The sequence below is a fragment of the Hordeum vulgare genome, chromosome 4H, assembly GCF_904849725.1.
Source record: "Hordeum vulgare subsp. vulgare chromosome 4H, MorexV3_pseudomolecules_assembly, whole genome shotgun sequence".
NCBI lineage: Eukaryota > Viridiplantae > Streptophyta > Magnoliopsida > Poales > Poaceae > Hordeum > Hordeum vulgare.
The window spans coordinates 82,320,250-82,334,722 of record NC_058521.1 but is presented as its reverse complement, the minus strand read 5'-3'; positions in this window follow the sequence as shown (position 1 = coordinate 82,334,722).

Here is a 14,473-nt window from a genome sequence, read left to right as displayed (position 1 = left end):
TATGATGGCTTGCCTTGATCAGTGGGGTTGTTCAAACATCCCTCGTCTTCAAAGTTTCCCTCTGAAAATGTGTTGGAAATAGAAAAAGAAAAGGAAGTCATTAAAGACCTTTTTATTAACCAGAAATTCTATGAGTGTGGGAAATATACCAAAATTTACCAGATTATAAAGAAATTTAATACCAACTCAATGCAAAACGAATCAAGTGATTTGGACTTGTAAATAAAAAGATTTAAATGGTCAAAGTTTCTGTTTGAATCTGGAGTTGATAAAAGAGAAGAAATTTCTGGGAGGGGCCACGTCGAAGGTGTAAAGTGGAGGGGCGCCTCCACTTACCACTTTAGCCGCGGGCCTCAGACACTGGTAGGTGGGGCCTTCCCTTTTAAAAACAGAGAGAGGGGAGGGGAACAGAGGAGGGCGGCTCACCGGCGGCGGTCACCGGCGATAGAGACGACGGCGGGGCTGGGAGACGGCGGGAATGGATCGGGCTCTCGACGATAGTTTCCCATGTACCCGTAGCTCCTCCTAAGGTGGAGGGACATTGTCGCCCCTTCTTCTCCGGCGGGTGGAAGCTACGATGGTCCTCGACAGCGATGGTTCTGGTAGGGGCTTGGCTCACAGAAAGCTCGAGGAGGACCAGAGAGACCAAGGGAACAAGATGGAGGCCTCGGATTCGACTAGGGAAGGGCGGAGGTGGCAGGCGATAGAGGCGATTTGGCGGCGGAGCCTTTCACCGGAGCTGAGGGAGACGAGCTCCCGGCTCTTGCTGGGGGTCTCTAGGGCTAATCCAAGGGTGGAGGGGAGGGGTGATGGCTAGGAGGGGTTCGGGTAGCGCCTTATATAGGCCAGCGACGAGCGCTGCCGAGCTCTCCCGAAGCGGCGAGGCTCGAGCTTGGCACTCGAGCAAGGATGGCGAGCTGGCTATCGTGGCGTAGGGGTGAGGTGATGGAGGAGGCCAGGGGAGCGACGGGATGGCTTTGGAGCCATTAATGGCTTGCGGACGATCACAGTGGCCGAAGCCCACGATGCTGCCCGTGGCAGAGCTTGGCTGGGAGCGGCGACGGCCTTCTCCAGCAACCCAGAGGCTTCGGGAGGTTCCACGCGGCTACCAGGGACCTCGTCGGCGCTCAGGACAAGGATGGGGCAGCGAATGACGGATCGGGGTAGCTCGGCTGTCACTGGAGTTGCGCAGAGCGCGCTCTGTGGCATGCCAGCACCGTGATCACCACAGTTGTGGCCACCCTGATGCCCCATAGGCCTGGAGACCTTGTGCATAGCGTCAACCAGCCTCCCGTCGGTTACCATCCACTGCTTGCCCGATCATACACTCTCTCCTGTGACTAGGAACATCAACAACAGTTTATGTCTACTGACTTTGGGTGGTTTTAGAGCTCAACTGGGTTGGGGTTGGAGCAAGATAAGATGTCTAGGAGGATCAGCATATAAATTACTCTAAACTGGCACAGGTTGGCAAGGTTTGAAGGTCAAATTAATATAGTTCCTTTGAAAACCATCTTTCTGGTCCAGAACACAAATGAGCTCCTAGCACTCAATTGCAAGTTTTTCTATCAGTGAGATTTGGTGGGGAAGTGTCATTTGGTAGTGCACACATGCCCAAAAATTTGTAGCTCCATTGTGCAATCCTAGCTAGCACTTCCTTCACAAGGGTTCAGATTTAGCAGAAACTTAGCAGAGTGTTTTTGCTCAAAATTTGTATTGGACCATGGGATGTTTTTACGTATTGGAACTATATATGATCCCTAGCATCTATAGGAATTTATTGGGAATTTTCCAAAACAGGAATCATGGGGTTGCTTCACAGATGGACAATTCTGGTCAGAAAAGAAATAATTATTCTGGCCACAATTCTCCATTGGACAAAGAAATATTTTTGAATATTTTGAAATCTTATGGTATTGAGAAGATGTTGTAAAAGTTTTGGGTCTTAAAGCTCATCCAAGCTATAGGTTGCTTCACAACCCATAGTGATGCTATAATTCCCAAAATAGAAAAAGAGAATTATTAGGAGGAACAAAATATTGCAAATAAATCTCACAAAGGTTTTAGTAAGAAGCAAAAGGTTTTGGGCTGTTTGAAACAAGAAATTAGAGACTTCAGAATCCAACTTGCTTTGGGAATTTGAAAATCCACCAAATTGCAAGTGATCTTCAAAAAAAATTTCAAAAGAAAAAGTTTGAAAGATCAGGGTGTTACAAACCTACCCCCCTTAGGTTGAATCTCGTCCTCGAGATTCGGTTGCTCAGGGAACAAGTATGGATATCCGGATCTCAAGAAATATTCTCTCTCCCATGTAGCTTCTTCCTCAGTATGGTGTTCCCATAGTACCTTATAAAACTTAAGAACCTTACTCCTGGTAGTTCTTTCCTTCTCATCCAAGATTCTGACGGGTTTCTCCTCATAGGTCAGATCCTTAGCAAATTCTAGCTCACTCGTATCTGCCTGCTTAATTGGAGGTGCAATACACTTTCTTAGCTGTGAGATATGAAAGACATCGTGCTCATTTGACAATTCGGGCGGTAGCTCTAACTGATAGGTGACTCTGCATCTTTTTGCGACTTCTCGAAAGGGACCGATATATCTTGGTGCGAGCTTTCCCCGTGTGCGAAACCTTCTCACTCCTTTCATGAGTGTTACTCGGAGATAGGCATATTCTCCTGGTTCAAAGGTCACTTCTCGGTGCTTTGGATCATAGTAGCTTTTCTGACGGGACTTTGCTTCCTGAAGGCGTTCTTGAATATCATTGACCTGTTTCTCGATCTCCAGCATCAAGTCGGTTCCAAAGATGCGACTGTCTCCTGTTTGTGACCAATTCAACGGGGTTCGACACTTTCTACCATACAATGCCTCAAAGGGTGATATCTTCAGGCTTGTGTGATAGCTGTTGTTGTAGGAAAATTCTGCATAGGGTAGGCTATCTTCCCATTTGGGCCCATGGGTGAGGGAACATGAAGAAAGCATGTCCTCTAGTATTTGATTCACTCTTTCTGTTTGGCCATCCGTCTAAGGGTGGTATGCGGTGTTGTGTTTTAGCATGGTTCCCAAGGCTTGGTGTAGTCGTAGCCAGAATGCTGAGGTGAATAGAGAGCCTCTGTCTGAGGTGATTGGTACCCCATGTAGGCTTACTATCCGGGACATGTATAACTGTGCTAGTTGGTTGGCCTTGATGGTAGTCTTTACCGGAATAAAGTGGGCTACTTTAGTGAGCATATCCACAATGACCTAGATAGCATCATTGCTTCTTGTTGACTTGGGTAGTCCGACAATGAAGTCCATGCATATGTCGTCCATTTCCACTCGGGAATCGGTAAAGGCTGTAGTAACCCGGCGGGCTTTTAGTGTTCCGCCTTAACCTTGTTGCATATATCACAGCAGGCGACATGATATGTTATGTCCTTTCTCATCCCTGACCACCAAAATATATTTCTCAGATCTTGGTACATCTTCGTACCTCCTGGATGAATAGAATATGCGAAATCATGCGCTTCTGTGAGTATTTGCTGTCTCAGGCCGTTTTGGTCGGAGACGCATTTCCGGTTTTCGAACCATAGGATGCCTTGGTCATTTACTCAGAAGGATTTGTCCTTCCCTTTTGGCAGTGACTCTTTGATCTTCTTGATTCCTTCGTCGGATCCTTGAGCTTTCTTGATTTCTTCCATGAGGGTGGGGGTGATTTCTAGGGTTTCTGGGGTAATTGGACCGCATAGTATCATGTTGAGACTAATGAATTCTTCTTGCAGTCTCGGATGCATACTTCCCAATAATGCATTTACCGTGATTGGCTTTCAACTAAGAGCGTCTGCGACCACATTGGCTTTTCTCGGATGATAGTTGATCCCAAGGTCATAGTCCTTGACTAGTTCAAGCCATCGTCGTTGCTTGAGATTCAGATCGGGCTGGGTGAAAATATGCTTAAGACTTTTGTGGTCCGTATATATCTCACACCGTTGTCCAATGAGGTAATGCCTCCAAATTTTCAAGGCATGAACCACGGCAGCTAGCTCCAAGTTATGAGTGGGGTAGTTCTCTTCATGCGGTCGTAGGTGTCGGGATGTGTATGCTACAACCTTCCCTTCCTGCATCAGCACACAGCCAATTCCTCATCGGGAAGCATCACAGTAAATGTCAAAACTCTTGTGAATATCTGGGAGGATTAAAACAGGTGCGGTCGCTAGTCTTGTTTTTAATTCCAGGAAACTGCTTTCGCATGCTGTCGTCCATACGAATCTCTGGTTTTTCTTGAGCAATTCCGTTAGTGGTTTGGCTATCTTGGAGAAGCCTTCTATGAATCGTCGGTAGTAGCCTGCCAATCCCAGGAAGCTACAAACTTCGGTCACCGAGACTGGTGTTTTCGAGTTTAGCACTGATGTTACCTTACTGGGGTCGACGGCCACACCTTGTTCTGACAGGATGTGTCCCAAAAATACCACTTCCTTTAGCCAGAACTCGCATTTACTGAACTTAGCATACAATTGATGGGATCTCAGTCTTTCCAAGACAGCAGGGAGGTGACGCTTGTGATCCTCTTCATCCCTAGAATATATTAGGATATCGTCGATGAACACTACCACGAATTTGTCCAGGAAATCCATGAAGACCTTGTTCATCATGCTCATGAAATAGGATGGAGCATTTGTCAGTCCAAATGACATGACCGTAAACTCATATAGGCCATATCGGGTGGTGAACGCGGTCTTAGGTACATCTTCTTTTCTGTTTTTTAGCTCATGATACCCAGTCCTGAGGTCAATTTTGGAGAATATTTGTGCTCCACTCAACTGGTCGAATAGGTCATCGATGCATGGTAGTGGGTACTTGTTTTTAATAGTGACCTCATTTAGCTGACGACAACTATGCACATTCGCAAACTCCCATCCTTCTTTTTGACAAACGGTACTCGTGATCCCCATGGTGAGATGCTTGGGCAGATGTATCCTTTTTGCAGTAATTTGTCCAACTGTTTCTTTAGCTCTAACAATTCCGGTCCTGCCATACGATAGTATTTCTTGTAAATTGGGGCAGTACTGGGAACTAGTTTGATTGCGAACTACAACTCCCGGTCAGGTGGCATTCCTGGCAATTCCTCGGGGAACACATCTGGAAATTCACATACCACTGGAATCAAGTTCATATCCATTACATCTGCTTGGTATGCCATTCCGTGCCTTGTGTTCATGTTGTTGGCGATAAACTGGAGGGTTTGACCGGCCAGATTAACCAGCGTCACAGTTCTAGTGGCACAATTGATGCACACTTGATGGGGTGTCAACCAGTCCATCCCCAGTATTACATCTAATCCTGAGGATTCTATGGCAATTAGTGCAGGAGGAAAGGTAGCTCCTTGTATGCGTATTTCCATATCCCGGTATATGAGATTTGTTCTGAGCATGGAGCCAGGGGATTGTACCACCATGATTTTATCCAACAATGAAGGGGAAAATTGGTGTATGGCGGCAAAACTCCTTGAAATAAATGAGTGGGAAGCCCCGAAATCAAATAAAACTATTGCTGGTATGTTGTTAACAGAGAACATACCGATAACGACTTCTGGAGCTTTGCATGCTTCTTTGACAGAGATATGGTAGACGCGCCCTTGATTAAACTTAGGGTTAGGGCGGCGTCCAATAGTGTTGACCTACGGTTTGATGTCGGACGATGGTTTTCTGCTATTGGTGGGTCACTGCTTTGCATAGTGTCCACTTTGGCCGCATGTGAAACAGGTGTTGTTGCGGCGACAATCCTCTAGCACTGGATGTTTGTCGAAGGCCTTGTTGTGGCTCACTGTCTTGTTGGTGTTGTTACTGTTGTTCCAAGTGGGCTTGTAGACCGTGGTGTTTGGTTGCCAGGTACGTGGCTTTTGTGCAATCTGCTCCTTGTTGTCCTTCTTGGTTTCAAACTTCCTCTTGCGGTCATCGTATCCAGTCTTAAGCTCTCGTTCGGCTATGAAGGCTTTTTTTACCAGCGTCTAGAAGTCTGGAAAGTCCAGCATACAAAGCTGACAACAGAGGGCATGGTTTAGACCGCCTAGGAAGCGGTCAATCTTCCTTTCCTCAGTGGATACATCATGAGTCAAGTATCGTGCCAGATTGTTAAACTTGTTCAAATACTCGGCTATAGTCATGCCTCCTTGTGTAAGAGCAAGAAATTCTCTTTACTTCACCTTCATAATACCCTTAGGGATATGATATTTGCGGAATGCTTCCTTGAATATTTCCCATGTAATCTCTTCTCCACAGGGCCATGTTACCTTAGTATTATCCCACCATATGGCTGCTGGCCCTTCTAGGTAGTGAGTGGCAAAAGGAACCTTGTCCGCTTCCTCACAACGGGCTATGTCTAGCTTCTTCCCCATAGTCCTTAACCAGTCTTGGGCTTCAATTGGATCCGCAGCTTGGCCAAAATTGGGGGGCTTAGTACGCTGAAAATCTAACAACTTGGATCGTGCCCCGTTGTGGTTATTCTGGCCTACCATAGCCTGCATGCTTCTTACGAATTCCATGAGGTCCTGATTCCTCTTTTCCTCAAACATCCTCATGATCTGCTCAGTACTTGGTGCCTGGGGTGGTGGAGGTGGTAGGTCTTCTGGTGGTTGACCTGCGTGTCTACCGGATCGACGGATAGGGGTTCCATCGCTGCCTTGACTACAGCTTCCTTTCATCCTAAATTATTGTTCCCATTGCAAAGTACCGAATTGATGAGCAACATCCATAAGGGAAAATCATGGTCATATAACACCAAATAAATTCTCATGGAAAGGCGAATAACAAAATAACATAATTATACAATGCGAATTAACATCACTCCTCGCAAGCTAGTAGGGGAACATATCATGACTAGACTGCTCACACAACAGTTCACATATGCAAAGTTGCATGCTGAACAACTCCAACCTCGGCTCTAGTGGCGCGGATGGCACGAACACTGGAAGACCTCTGACTCCTCGTCGTCTGATCCTGAGTCGGCGTCTGAACTGATGATGTTGACCTCAATCTCCGGAGCAAAGGCTACGCGGCGACGCTGGCGAGACGGTCCTGCTTCCGAAGGAGCACGACGCCTCAGCATTGGGGCAGCGGTAGTGGCAAGGAGTGAGGCCCACTCAGAATGAGTCTCACGGCGACTGCCAGACGAAGTGCCTGGCGGTGCTAAAGAACTAACTAGGATCTCAAATCCAGGTGGTGGTGGAGCTGGTGGTGCATCTGAGCGTGGGACAGAAGACTGGGGTGGGGGTGGCAGTGCAGTTGCAATGACAAGTGCCGCCCGAAGACGGGATAGCTCCTCAGCCATGGACGCGATCATACGATAGCTGGCGCTCACATAGCGAGACAACACAGGAGTCGCACGGTCACATGCCGGGTCTACGGGAGCAAAAATGACTCGCCCTGTCGAAGGCTACAAGGTGGGGTAGTGGAAGAAACCTGGATGAGTCTGCATCTCAACCTCGTGGTAGCGCAAGTCGGTGAGAGCCTCCACCACAGCAAACTAGATTGCCATCTCTAGAGTAGAAGCCATTCCGCCCTTAGTAGAGCGAGAATAGCTGCCAATATCCGAGCTGACAACCAGGTAAGCCTGAGCATGGAACTCGTACACGGACTCGGCAAGCTGCTCCCGAAACACCTCGTACACTGGTTCCTCGCCATGCGAGTACAGTTGAAACCAGACGTTCTGCAGCAGTGATGGGAAGGAGGATGGTGCAGGCTCATACTGGAAATGATATAGAACTGGTGCCACCTACACTCACAAAGCCAAAGGTTAGTAAAATAATGCGTCATGATGCATGCCATGCAACAATCAAATGCAGCATTCAAAATGCAACAAGCAATTGCATACTCAGGACCCTATACTACCCGTTGTGCTAACGCGGCTACTAGGGTGTCCTATAGTCAGCGTGGCTCTGATACCAAGCGTTGTGGCACCACGATTCAACGAATCGGATTACCAGTGTTTCCAACCCAAAGATCATGTCTTCTGGAAACACTCAACAACTTGGAACAAAACTGATCTGACTTTATAGATAGAACAAGGTTACAGGTACATATCTTACAAGCATAATGAGGCCAAAGGAACCCTTGGTGCTACAACAGTATGTACATTATTTATGAGACATAGTGCGGCCTCGAAACTACTAAGTACTTCTACAGCGTAGCGGAACATAGCGGCAACTCCATACACAGGGACACTGCTGTGGACACATCCTAGTACGCATCCTCAGGACCTCCGTCCTCGGCTTCTCCTGCATCTGGCATGATATGCCAGGTGAATACTTGGAATGTACTCGCAAGCTCATAATAACCAAGTAATGCAACAAACAATAGCATGGCAACAAATTAGGAATAATACCACTTGGTTTTATAATATCCACTTACTCATGTCCGGGGTTGCCTCACAACCACCGGAATGCTTATCAGGCATCTCCATTCAACTGGAGGGTTCTTCCATCTTTACTAACATCCACACGGTAGACCATCTACTCAGGTCTGGTCGGGCTGTCCATTACCGTGGACATGGCTATTCGAATAGGTTTGATGATGACCCACATGTATAGGGGATCAATCGTAGTCCTTTCGATAAGTAAGAGTGTCGAACCCAATGAGGAGCAGAAGGATCTCACAAGTGGTTTTCAGCATGGTAAAATCTAGAGGCACTGAAATTGTCGGTAACAAGTGATTGTGTGGTGAGATGATTTGTAGCAAGCAACAAGTAACAAAAGTAGCAACAATGCAGCAAAGTGGCCCAATCCCTTTTGTAGCAAGGGACAAGCCTGGACAAAGTCTTATAGGAGGAAAAACGCTCCCGAGGACACATAGGAATTTCTGTCATGCTAGTTTTCATCATGTTCATATGATTCACGTTTGTTACTTTGATAGTTTGATATGTGGTTGGACCGGCGCTTGGGTACTGCCCTTACTTGGACAAGCACCCCACTTATGATTAACCCCTCTCGCAAGCATCCGCAACTACGAAAGAAGAATTAAGACAAAGTCTAACCATAGCATTAAATTAGTGGATCCAAATCAGCTCCTTACGAAGCAACGCATAAACTAGGTTTTAAGCTTCTGTCACTCTAGCAACCCATCATCTACTTACTACTTCCCAATGCCTTCCTCTTGGCCCAAATAATGGTGAAGTGTTATGTAGTCGACGTTCACATAACAACACTAGAGGAAAAACAACATACAACATATCAAATTACCGAACGATTACCAAATTCACATGACTACGATTAGCATGACTTATCCCATGTCCTGAGGAACTAAAGTCATTACTCACAAAGCATAATCATATTCATGACCAGAGAGGTAATGAGTAGCAACAAGGATCTGAACATAAACTCTTCCACCAAATAATCGAACTAGCATCAACTACAAAGAGTAATCAATACTACTAGCAACCTTACAAGTACCAATCGTAGTCGCGAGACGGAGATTGGTTACAAGTGATGAACTAGGGTTTGGAGATGAGATGGTGCTGACGAAAATGTTGATGGTGACGAGTCCCCTCTGATGAGAGGAGTGTTGGTGATGGCGATGGCGACGATTTCCCCCTCTGGGAGGGAAGTTTCCCCGGTAGGGTCGTCTTGCCGGAGCTCTAGATTGGTTCTGCTCAAGTTTCGCCTCGTGGCGGCGGCGGAACCACGAAAAAGCTCCTCTCTAATTTTTTATCGGACGAAACCCTTCATATAGCAGAAGATGGGGGCCAGTGGGCCAGCAGGCTGCTCACAAGCCCTCATGGCGCGGCCTGGGGGTTGGCCGCACCGTGCAGGCTTGTGGCCACCTACACGCGCCCCTGTGGCACTTCTTCGGCCCAGTATTTTTTATAAATCTGGAAAAAAAATCCTCGTTGATTTTTACGGCGTTTGGAGTTGCGCATAATAGGTATCTCAACTTTGCTCCACTTTCAGTCCAGAATTCCAGTTGCCGACATTCTCCCTCTTCATGTAAACCTTGCAAAATAAGAGAGAAAAGGCATAAAAATTGTACCGTGAAGTGAAATAACAGCCAAAGAAGCGATAAATATCAACATGAAAACATGATGCAAAATGGACGTATCAACTCCCCCAAGCTTAGACCTCGCTTGTCCTCAAGCGAAAGCCTAACTCAATAAATGTGTCCACATGTTTAGGGAGAGAGGTGTCGACAAAACATGATACGAACATGCATGCATCGTGATCAAGATCAGAACAACAATACCAATATATAATCTCTCATGCTAAAGTGATAATTTCTTCACAAAGTAAAGCATGGATCAAGAACCTTACCGAGAAGTAACAACTGATAGCCTTTAGTCATTGAAGCAAATTGCAATTTATCACAACATCTGAAAGAGTCAAATAAGAGCTTGTAAAGCAAATCCACATACTCAATCATTCTTTCGTTCTCTACAATTGCTACAACTCACGTGGTACTCATGAGATCAAAGTTTCAACTGGACACAGAGAAAGATAGGGGCTTACAGTTTTGCCTCCCAACTGCTTACCTCAAGGGTAATGTCAACAATAATAATTCATGAATGCCTACCTCCAAGTTGACATATGAATATAGATCTTTCCCAAGAATATGACGTTAGCCAAGATAAAGGAAAAATAAGGAATTGGTGAAGATCACCATTACTCTTTCAAGGGCAAAAAGTAAAGGTACAAGATAGGCCCTTCGCAGAGGGAAGCAGAGGTTGTCATGCGCTTTTGAGGTTTGGATGTGTGTCCCCTTAGTACGGAGGAACGTCACTTTATATTGCCACCTGTGATAAAGAACTTTATTATGTAGTCTGTCGCTTTTATGTCTTCCTCATCACAGGTTCGTACAAAGCTTATTTTCCAAACACTAATAGATCATACATATTAGAGAGCAATTTTAATTGCTTGCACCGATGGCAACTTACTTGAGGGATCATATTCAATCCGTAGGTAGGTATGGTGGACTCACATGGCAAAACTGGGTTGAAGGTTTATGGATGCACAAGTAGTATATCTACTTGGTGCGGGAGGTTTTGGCTAATATGAGGTGGAAGAAATCGTCACATGCTAAGGGATGTCTAATCATATAACATTGTTCGGAGCCAAGCAAACACAATTCATTATGTTGCCTTGCTTGTCCAACATCTACTTCTAGGCATGTAATAGTTTAGTGAGTGTTCACAATCATAGATGCTGTCAGAGATGATATATTTATATGTGAACCTCTCCTTCTTTATCACTTCCTATTAATTGCAACAATGACCAAGGTCTACGTTTTCCTACCCTCAACAAGTTTCAATCCTCCTTCTTTTTATATGTGAAGCCATCACTTCCCATAAGATCATTACATGATCTTTCATGCTTTTGTTCTATTCTCACTCTTTTGATCATGGCACGAGGCAACGCCCTTCAACTAAGACACTCTTTATTATATGGCTCACGAGATCGAATACATCGGGGGTGACACAAAGCAAAACTCAAGACTAAAACACTAAGATTTTTAATCTACTACAGAAAGAAAAAACTGAAAAGGAAAACTAAAACAAAGGTAAAGGCAAAAGATGTGATGGTGATACGATATCGGGGCAACTCCCCCAAGCTTGGCACAAGCTAAGGCAATTTCCCATACCAATGCTCAGTTGTCTTCCTTTGGTTGTGAAGGTGGAGGAGTTGTTGCAATCTTTGACTCCATGAGGGCCATTAATCTTTGACTTATACCTTGGAGATCTGCGGTATATTTTTCCAGCAAAACAACTTCACGAGTGAGACAAGTATTGCGAGAACGAGTTGTTTCACAAAACCTCAAGAGTTCAATCAAGGATGGACACAGTAGGTAGAGGTAGGGTTGGAGGAAATCCAGTTCTTCAACTTCTTCCTTGTTGACCACAGATTGCACTTCGTCCCAGGGCTGATCCCTCTCCTTAGCTTTGCCCTTGGTTTCTTTAGGTAGCCTGTCCTTAGCCTCCATGACCTCCATCCTTTACAGATCAGCATGAACTTCTCCATAGATTTGATGGAGGTTATTCTCCCCCACAGATTCCTGGGACGACATCTTGACCTAGATCTACAGCAGAAAACAGGCTCGAAACGAAAAACAGAGAAAATCTGCGTGATGGAGGGGTCAGACCAAACGGGAGTATATATAATGATTTTTTCCAAACCAGAAGGGGGACCCTCCACGAAAACGGAGTCCGAGAGGCGCACGAGGTGGCCACAAGCCCTCACGGCGCGGCCAGGGGGTGGGCCCGCGCCGTGCAGGCTTGTCGCCTCCTCGCGCACTTTCCGGACTACTTCCATTTTTGTCTTTTTACAAAAATTCCAAAACGGAGAAAATTTCCTACTGGAAAAGTTTTGGACTCTGTTTTCTTACCGAATCACATAGCTCTTCGTTTTTGGAGTCTGAAACAGGCTGATAAATATCCCTTAGATATTCTTCCGGAGTTATGGTATTGATGATATTGCTTTCAAAATTTATGGGAGTACCTCAGATATAATGCTTGATTCTCTGCCCATTTACAACTCTCGGACAATTACCTTCCGTGTTGTTGATCTTGATAGCACCGGAACGATATACTTCCTCAACAACATAGGGACCTTCCCATTTAGAGAGAAGCTTGCCTGCAAACAATCTTAAACGAGAGTTATATAGCAAGACATAATCACCTACATTGAACTCACGCTTTTGTATCCTCTTATCATGCCACCTCTTAACTTTCTCTTTGAACACCTTGGCATTCTCATATGCGTGAGTTCTCCACTCATCAAGCGAGCTAATATCGAATAACCTCTTCTCACCGGCAAGTTTGAAATCAAAGTTGAGCTCTTTGACTGCGCAATAGCTTTATGCTCTAGCTCAAGAGATAAATGACATGCTTTACCGTACACCATTTTGTACGGAGACATGCCCATGGGATTCTTATAGGCAGTTCTATAAGCCCACAGTGCATCATCGAGCTTCTTAGACCAATTCTTTCTAGACCTGTTGACAGTCTTTTGCAGAATTAGTTTAATCTCTCTGTTGCTTAGCTCTACTTGAGCACTGGACCGAGGGTGGTAGGGAGACGCAATTATATGGTTGACATCGTACTTAGTAAGCGTTTTACGGAAAGCACCATGAATGAAATGTGAACCACCGTCGGTCATTAGATATCTAGGGACTCCAAATCTAGGGAAGATAACTTCTTTAAGCATCCTGATAGAGGTGTTGTGATCAACACTACTAGTGGGGATAGCTTCTACCCACTTAGTGACGTAATCAACATCAACTAGGATATGAGTATACTCGTTGGATTTTGGAAAAGGTCCCATATAATCAAAGCCCCAGACATCAAATGGTTCAATGACAAGTGAATAGTTCGTAGGCATTTCTTGACGTTTGCTAATATTACCTATTCTTTGACATTCGTCACAAGACAAGACACACTTACGTGCATCCTTGAAGAGAGTGGGCCAACAGAAACCTCATTGCAATACCTTGTGTGCAGTTCTATCTCCCGCATGGTGTCCTCCGTAGGCCTCGGAGTGACACTTCTGTAGGATCTGTCCCTGTTCATGTTCAGGTACACAACGTCTAATAACACCATCTACTCCTTCCTTATAAACGTGAGGATCATCCCAAAAGTAATGTCTCAAGTCAAAGAAGAATTTCTTCTTTTGCTGGTACGTGAAACTAGGTGGTATGTATTTGGCAACGATATAGTTTGCATAATCAGCATACCACGATGCACTACGTGAAGCATTGATGACATTCAATTGCGCATTGAGAAAGCTATCATCAATAGGTTGTGGGTCAACAAGAACGTTCTCCAACCTAGACAAGTCATCTTCTACTGGGTTATCAGCACCCTTTCTGTCGACAACGTGCAAATCAAATTCTTGTAGCAAGAGAACCCATCTGAGAAGTCTAGGTTTAGCGTCTTTCTTCTCCATGAGGTACTTAATAGCAGCGTGATCAGTGTGAATAGTGACTTTGGAATCAACTATGTAAGACCTAAACTTTTCACATGCAAACACGACTGCTAAAAACTCCTTTTCCGTAGTAGCATAGTTTCTTTGGGCACTTTCTAGAGTTTTACTAGCATAGTGAATAACATTCAACTTCTTATCAACTCTTTGCCCTAGTACAACACCAACAGCATAATCACTAGCATCACACATGATTTCAAAAGGTAAGTTCCAATTAGGTGGTTGAACAATAGTTGCAGTTATCAAGGCCTTCTTAAGTATTTCGAAGGCTTCCTCAAAATCATCGTCTAAAACAAAAGGAATATCCTTTTGCAAGAGATTGGTAAGAGGCGTAGAAATCTTAGAGAAGTCTTTAATGAACCTCCTATAGAAACCATCATGACCAAGGAAACTTCTTATACGTTTGATATCTGTGGGGTATGGAATTTTCTCGATTGCATCAACCTTAGCCTTATTGACTTCAATACCTCTTTCGGAAATTTTATGTCCTAAGACGATGCCTTCATTAACCATAAAGTGTCACTTCTCCCTATTCAAGAC